This window comes from Lithobates pipiens, unplaced genomic scaffold (assembly GCF_037356315.1).
Source record: "Lithobates pipiens isolate NorthernLeopardFrog02 unplaced genomic scaffold, aLitPip1_a1.2 Scaffold_8, whole genome shotgun sequence".
NCBI lineage: Eukaryota > Metazoa > Chordata > Amphibia > Anura > Ranidae > Lithobates > Lithobates pipiens.
In genome coordinates, this window is record NW_027507903.1 from 538,958,362 (window position 1) to 538,967,044 (window position 8,683).

General features: G+C 45.1%; 1 protein-coding gene across 1 annotated transcript in view; it reads right to left on the reverse strand.

Annotated features, from left to right (window-relative positions):
- Positions 1-2,122, reverse strand: part of AEBP1 (AE binding protein 1) — a 134,026-nt gene extending 131,904 nt beyond the window's left edge. Inside the window, exon 1 of the mRNA XM_077469684.1 lies at positions 1,978-2,122. The gene's annotated coding sequence lies outside the window, so the exon portion shown is untranslated. The remainder of the gene's footprint in view (positions 1-1,977) is intronic.
- Positions 2,123-8,683: the final 6,561 nt, after the last annotated feature.

An 8,683-nucleotide genomic window follows, 5' to 3' on the forward strand; every position in this document is an offset into this window, starting at 1 on the left:
TAAAAGTGTAATATTCCTTTAAATTTCATACCTGGGGGGTGTCTATAGTCTGCCGGTAAAGGGGCCATGTTTCCCGTGCTTAGAACTGTCCCTACACAGTGTCATTTCTGCAGGAAAAAAAAGTCATTTAAAATCACTCACGGCTATAATGAATTGTCGGCTCCCCCGTAATACACAGTCATTGAAAGTCATTGATAAAAAAAAAAAAGCGTGGGGTTCCCCCAAATTCAATTACCAGGCCCTTCAGGTCTGTTATGGATATTAAGGGGAACGCCACGTCAAATTAAAAAAAATAATAACGTGGGGTTCCCCCTAAATATCCATACCAGACCCTTCAGGTCTGGTATGGATTTTAAGGGGAACTCCATGCCAAATTAAAAAAAAAAAAAAAATGGCGTGGAGTCCCCCCAGGTACGAAATTTAAAGGAATATTACACTTTTATTGTTTCACTTAAAGCATTATTAAAATCACTGCTCCCGAAAAAACTGCACTTTTTAAAACTATTTTTTGCATTGATACATGTCCCCTGTGGCAGGACTCAGGTCCCCAAACACTTTTTAGGACAATAACTTGCATATTAGCCTTTAAATTAGCACTTTAGATTTCTCCCATAGACTTGTACAGGGTGTTCCACGGCTTTTCTCGAACTCAAAGCTCATCCCTAGAGGCAACCATGAATGCCAACATGTACTGTGACATACTGAAGCAGAGCATGATCACCTTCCTTCAGAGACTGGGCCGTAGGGCAGTATTCCAACAGGAAAATGGCCCCAAACACACCTCCAAGATGACCACTGCCTTGCCAAAGAAGCTGTGGGTAAAGGTGATGGACTGGCTATGCATGTTTCCAGATCTAAACCCTATTGAGGATATTATGGGACATCCTCAAATGGAAGGAGGAGGCGCGCAAGGTCTCTAACATCCACCAGCTCGTTGATGACGTCATGGAGGAGTGGAAGAGGACTCCAGTGACAACCTGTGAAGCTCTGGTAAACTTCATGCCCAAGAGGGTTAAGGCAGTGCTGGAAAATAATGGTGGCCACACAAAATATTGACACTTTGTGCCCAATTTGGACATTTTCAATTAGGTGTGTACTCACTTTTGATGCCAGTGGTTTAGACATTAATGACCGTGTGTTGAGTTCTTTTGAGCACATTTACACTTATACAAGATGTACACTCACTACTTTGCATTGTAGCAAAGTGAGGGGTGTACTCACTTTTGTGAGATACTGTGTGTGTGTATATATATATATATATATATATATATATATATATATATAAAATAGTTTAGCTTACAGTATATTCGCTGTAGAGTGTCTGGATTTAAAGAAGGCAAGAATGACCAAAAAACATTACATTTTCATATCCACGTGACAATTTCTGCAATGCGGATGTGTTTTTGCATGATAGTTTACACATGTTTTTGATGCATTTTCAATGTGTTCCAGTATGGGGTTTTTTTCTACTTTTTTTTTAAATGACACTCTTTCTCTTAATTCAGGACGGTGTGCGATCCGGTGCGTTTACATGCATTTTGCCTTGTTCCAGACGAGGTTCTACTTTTGTTGAGTGCACTGGAACTAACCATACTGGTGTGAACTAGGGCCATCTGAATACATGGGGAACACTGTACATGCATTTTTAATGCAGTTTTAAAAAAAAAAAATGGAAAGCATCTGGTGCTAACCAGCCCTCTGGCTTACTCACAGTTCTATGGAATGTTTTGAAATCTTCCATTCCAGGACTGCAGATGGTCAATCCACCCTCCTGAAATCCATCCATAGAACAACATGTTATTTATCTTTAGCGACCCTTTGATAATCTCTTCCAAGTCTGCACAGTATTTCAAGGTGTCTGCAATGTATCTTACCACTGTCACTACCTGTAGACCATCTCCTGGCTGGTGATGGACACTGTCTTCCAGGTCTGCAGTCTACTATCCAAAGGAATAGCTTGTAAAGAAGGCAACTCACTTGTTGAAATCTGTCACATTCCTAGGCTGTCAGATCTAAAGGATGTTCCAGAGCTGGCGGTAATGGGGTTAAAAGTTGGTGTACAGCTTGAAGAATTTGTCATACCCATCTGGCTACAACTTCATGCTTCTTCTAAAATCCATCTCACACAATATGGATAATACAAGGAGATTTATCTTGGCTGAGCTCAAAATGATAAACATGTTGGAACAAGATGAGACCTCGTGATGGGACAGAGAAAGCCAGGGGCTTCACAGAAAGGACAGAGGAATACAAACTCCGCCAGATAGGCTCACAGCCTGATAGATTTCGTAACTCTTTATTAGAACGGCGCAGACATAAGTGGAAACTGCAACACCAGACTGTAAGGTTTTCAATAGGGAACCTTCTTTGTTAAAACTAAATTTTATGTGAGTGACAGGTTGTCTCTTTGGTGACATCCTGTTGTTGGCCAATCAGCATCTGCATTAATGCATTTCAGGACAATATGGTGATTAGATTAGGTGACTGAGTTATCCATGGGGCAGTAAATGCTACGGTATGTTCCTGATGACTGGTAAAGGGTGTTCAAAAACAAATCTATATGACTGTAGCTAGCGACTACTGACTAAACTGTACGTTTAATACATTGATCTATTGCAATGGAGCATCAATAAACACAAACAATACATAGCTTTAGTTGTCCCCTACCTGGGGCCCACACAAGTTTTATCTTAGACCAATCCAATAGATTTTTACAATATACATCTCATTACCGCCTAGTGTACACCAATCACACTGATTGCCCCCCCCCCCCCCATAAAGAGGACCTGTCACCACCCCTCATAGTACCTGTCAATCACAGTCCATCAGAGTACCTGTCACAGTCCATCAGAGTATTTGAGTACCTGTCACAGCCAATCAGAGTACCCGAGTACCTGTCCCAGCTCATCAGAGTACCCGAGTACCTGTCCCAGCCCATCAGAGTACCCGAGTACCTGTCACGGCACATCAAAGTACACGAGTACCTGTCACGGCACATCAGAGTACCCGAGTACCTGTCACGGCACATCAGAGTACCCGAGTACCTGTCACGGCCCATCAGGGTACCCGAGTACCTATCACGGGCCATCAGAGTACCCGAGTACCTGTCACGGCACATCAGGGTACCCGAGTACCTGTCTTGGCACATCAGAGTACCCGAGTACCTGTCTTGGCACATCAGAGTACCCGAGTACCTGTCACGGCACATCAGAGTACCCGAGTACCTGTCACAGTCCATCAGGGTACCCGACTAACTGTCACAGTCCATCAGGGTACCCGAGTACCTGTCACAGTCCATCAGCATACCCGAGTACCTGTCACAGTCCATCATGGTACCCAAGTATCTGTCACGGTCCAACAGTGTACCCGAGTACCTGTCACAGCCCATCAAAGTACCCGAGTAGCTGTCACAGCCCATCTGAGTACCCGAGTACCTGTCACAGCCCATCTGAGTACCCGAGTACCTGTCACAGTTCATCTGAGTACCCGAGTACCTGTCACAGTTCATCTGACTACCTGAGTACCTGTCACAGTTCATCTGAGTACCTGAGTACCTGTCACAGTCCATATGAGTACCTGTCACCGCCCTTCAGAGTACCCAAATACCAGTCACCAAGCCATCAGAGTACCTGTCACCAGGCCATCAGAGTACCCGAGTACCTGTCACCAGGCCATCAGAGTACCCGTGTACCTGTCACTAGGCCATCAGAGTACCCGTGTTCCTGTCACCAGGCCATCAGAGTACCTGAGTACCTGTCACCAGGCCATCAGAGTACCAGAGTACCTATTTCCAGCCCATCAGAGTACCCGAGTACCTATTTGCAGCCCATGTCTCATAGAATATACGTTGGGGTGTTTGCTTTCCAAAATGGGGTCATTTTGTGGGTAATTTCACTGTCCTGGTGCTCCAGGACCTTCAAAAGTGTGATAGGTAGGAATGAAATGAGATGTGTCATTTATGCTCCTAGAATGCCTGAATGTACTACTTCAATGTTCGGCCTCTCTATGTGACCAGACTGTGTAAAAGTCCTACACATGTGGTATCGTCATACTCGGGAGGAGTAGCAGAATGTGTTTTGGGTTGTAATTTTTGCTATATACATGCTATGTGTTAGAAATATCTTATAAATTGACAATTTTGTGTATAAAAAAATGCGTTTTAATTTTTTTCCACATATTCCAAAAACTTCTGGAAAAAAATTAACCGTTCAAAAGACTCATTATGCCTCACAGATTATACGTTGGGGTGTTTGCTTTCCAAAATGGGGTAATTTTATGGGAAATTCCATTGTCCTGGTACTCCAGGGCCTTCAAAAGTGTAATAGGTGGTTGAGAAATGAGATGCGTCATTTTTGCTCGTAGAACGTCTGAAGGTACTACTTCAATGTTGGTGCTCTGTATGTAGCCAGGCTGTGTAAAAGTCTCACACATGTGGTATCGCCGTACTCGGGAAGAGTAGCAGAATGTATTTTGGCGTGCAATTTGTTGTATGCATATACAACCGCTGACTCTGACCCTCCCGCTGACTCTGACCTGCCATATTGCAAAATAGCACCACAACCCTTTACATTTTGGTCAGAGGTGGGATGCATGTCCTTACATTGGTGGTCCATCTCACATCTCACCCTAATATTTGTTTAAACTATTTCCCATGGTGACCCATCAAGATATAAAAACATATCAGAAAAAATTGTTAAAAAAAAAGCAAAGAAAACATAATGTAAATAACTGGTTCCTGACCGCCGGCAGTCGAATGACGGCCAGGCGGCGCACCTATTGTGGCGGGAGGCCGTCATATGACGGCCTCCCGTTTAAACAGGGAATGCGCGCGATCGTGCGTGCGCATCCCTATTTCTTCGGTGGCGGCATGTCACGGAGACACTGCTCGCCACCGAAGCGGGTGAACAGCCATTGGTTATGGCTGTTTACCACGTGATCGGCCGTGATGAAGTCACGGCCAATCACAGATGGTCACACCCCGACTGTGCACGGCGCATGCTCGCGAGCGATCTGCGCGTGCACGTCGGTGGCGGCGTGTTCCCCGGGAACACTGCTCATCAACGACGCTGGTAAACAGCCATTGGCCGGCTGTTTACCCACGTGATTGGCTGTGATCCTTTCACAGCCGATCACTAAAATGTAAACAAACCGCGGTAACGAGATGTTACCGGGTTGTTCTCCTCCTCACACACCGATCGTTTGTGAGGAGTAGATTGCGGTAACATCTCGTTACCGCCTAGTGTACACCAATCACACTGATTGCCCCCCCCATAAAGAGGACCTGTCACCACCCCTCATAGTACCTGTCAATCACAGTCCATCAGAGTACCTGTCACAGTCCATCAGAGTATTTGAGTACCTGTCACAGCCAATCAGAGTACCCGAGTACCTGTCCCAGTCCATCAGAGTACCCGAGTACCTGTCCTAGTCCATCAGAGTACCCGAGTACCTGTCCCAGTCCATCAGAGTACCCGAGTACCTGTCCTAGTCCATCAGAGTACCCGAGTACCTGTCCCAGCCCATCAGAGTACCCGAGTACCTGTCACGGCACATCAGAGCACCCGAGTACCTGTCATGGCACATCAGAGCACCCGAGTACCTGTCACGGCACATCAGAGTACCCGAGTACCTGTCACGGCACATCAGAGTACCAGAGTACCTGTCACGGCACATCAGAGTACCCGAGTACCTGTCACGGCCCATCAGGGTACCCGAGTACCTACACGGCCCATCAGAGTACCCGAGTACCTGTCACAGCACATCAGGGTACCCGAGTACCTGTCTTGGCACATCAGAGTACCCGAGTACCTGTCACGGCACATCAGAGTACCCGAGTACCTGTCACGGTCCATCAGGGTACCCGACTACCTGTCACAGTCCATCAGGGTACCCGAGTACCTGTCACAGTCCATCAGCGTACCCGAGTACCTGTCACAGTCCATCATGGTACCCAAGTATCTGTCACGGTCCAACAGTGTACCCGAGTACCTGTCACAGCCCATCAAAGTACCCGAGTACCTGTCACAGCCCATCAAAGTACCCGAGTACCTGTCACAGCCCATCTGAGTACCCGAGTACCTGTCACAGCCCATCTGAGTACCCGAGTACCTGTCACAGTTCATCTGAGTACCCGAGTACCTGTCACAGTTCATCTGAGTACCCGAGTACCTGTCACAGTTCATCTGACTACCTGAGTACCTGTCACAGTTCATCTGAGTACCTGAGTACCTGTCACAGTCCATATGAGTACCTGTCACAGTCCATCAGAGTATTTGAGTACCTGTCACAGCCAATCAGAGTACCCGAGTACCTGTCCCAGTCCATCAGAGTACCCGAGTACCTGTCCTAGTCCATCAGAGTACCCGAGTACCTGTCCCAGTCCATCAGAGTACCCGAGTACCTGTCCTAGTCCATCAGAGTACCCGAGTACCTGTCCCAGCCCATCAGAGTACCCGAGTACCTGTCACGGCACATCAGAGCACCCGAGTACCTGTCACGGCACATCAGAGTACCCGAGTACCTGTCACGGCACATCAGAGTACCAGAGTACCTGTCACGGCCCATCAGGGTACCCGAGTACCTGTCACGGCCCATCAGGGTACCCGAGTACCTACACGGCCCATCAGAGTACCCGAGTACCTGTCACAGCACATCAGGGTACCCGAGTACCTGTCACGGCACATCAGAGTACCCGAGTACCTGTCACAGTCCATATGAGTACCTGTCACCGCCCTTCAGAGTACCCAAATACCAGCCACCAAGCCATCAGAGTACCTGTCACCAGGCCATCAGTGTACCCGAGTACCTGTCACCAGGCATCAGAGTACCCGAGTACCTGTCACCAGGCCATCAGAGTACCCGTGTACCTGTCACTAGGCCATCAGAGTACCCGTGTTCCTGTCACCAGGCCATTAGAGTACCCGAGTACCTGTCACCAGGCCATCAGAGTACCAGAGTACCTATCTCCAGCCCATCAGAGTACCTGAGTACCTATTTGCAGCCCATGTCTCATAGAATATACGTTGGGGTGTTTGCTTTCCAAAATGGGGTCATTTTGTGGGTAATTTCACTGTCCTGGTGCTCCAGGACCTTCAAAAGTGTGATAGGTAGGAATGAAATGAGATGTGTCATTTATGCTCCTAGAATGCCTGAATGTACTACTTCAATGTTTGGCCTCTCTATGTGACCAGACTGTGTAAAAGTCCTACACATGTGGTATCGCCATACTCGGGAGGAGTAGCAGAATGTGTTTTGGGTTGTAATTTTTGCTATATGCATGCTATGTGTTATTAATATCTTATAAATTGACAATTTTGTGTATAAAAAAATGCGTTTTAATTTTTTTCCACATATTCCAAAAACTTCTGGAAAAAAATTAACCGTTCAAAAGACTGATTATGCCTCACAGATTATACGTTGGGGTGTTTGCTTTCCAAAATGGGGTAATTTTATGGGCAATTCCATTGTGCTTGTACTCCAGGGCCTTCAAAAGTGTAATAGGTGGTTGAGAAATGAGATGCGTCATTTTTGCTCATAGAACGTCTGAAGGTACTACTTCAATGTTGGTGCTCTGTATGTAGCCAGGCTGTCTCACACATGTGGTATCACCGTACTCGGGAAGAGTAGCAGAATGTATTTTGGGGTGCAATTTGTTGTATGCATATGCTGTGTGTGAGAAATAACCTGATAATATGACAATTTTGTAAAAAAAAATAATAATAAAAAAAAAAATCTTCATTTTGCAAAGAATTGTGGGAGAAAATGACAACTTAAAAAAACTCATCATGCTACTTACTTAATACCTTGGAATGTCTACTTTGTAAAAAGGGGTCATTTGGGGGGTATTTGTACTTTCCTGACTTGTTAGTGTCTCAAGAAATGAGATACACCTGATGTACTGAAGGCCTGATCAGAAGTGATCAATTTTCAGTGATTGGCACCATAGTTTGTAGACTCTATAACACTGATGGTGAACCTTGGCACCCCAGATGTTTTGGAACTACATTTCCCATGATGCCCAACTACACTGCAGAGTGCATGAGCATCATGGGAAATGTAGTTCAAAAACATCTGGGGTGCCAAGGTTCGCCATCACTGCTCTATAACTTTCACAAAGACCAAATAATATACACTAATGTGGGTTATTTTTACCAAAGATATGTAGCAGTATAAATTTTGGCCAAAATGTATGTAGAAAAATGACTAATTAGCAAAAATTTATGACAGAAACAAAGAAAAAGGCATTTTTTTCACAAAATTTACGTTTTATTTTATTTATAGCACAAAAAATAAAAAACTCACTAGTGATTAAATACCACTAAAAGAAAGCTCTATTTGTGTGGAAAAAAGGACGCACGTTTCATATGGGTACAGTGTTGCATGACTGAGTAATTGTCATTCAAACTGTGAGAGCGCTGAAAGCTGAAAATTGGTCTGGTCAGGAAGGGGGTGTTGTATTGAGGTGGTTAAACATAAATGTAAACAAATCCAATATGGATTAACATCATGAAAGTGGCAGTGCCATTTAACAGGTAGTAATTCAAAAAGGTATTTAAAAATAACTCTATCTGGTGGTTCACTCCGGTGCCCATATTGTGAATTTGTTGGAGGCATTATAGAATTAACATAAAGTGATTGATTTTGATATGGGATTTTGTTCTGGGGGGTCTCAATCACGCTTGAG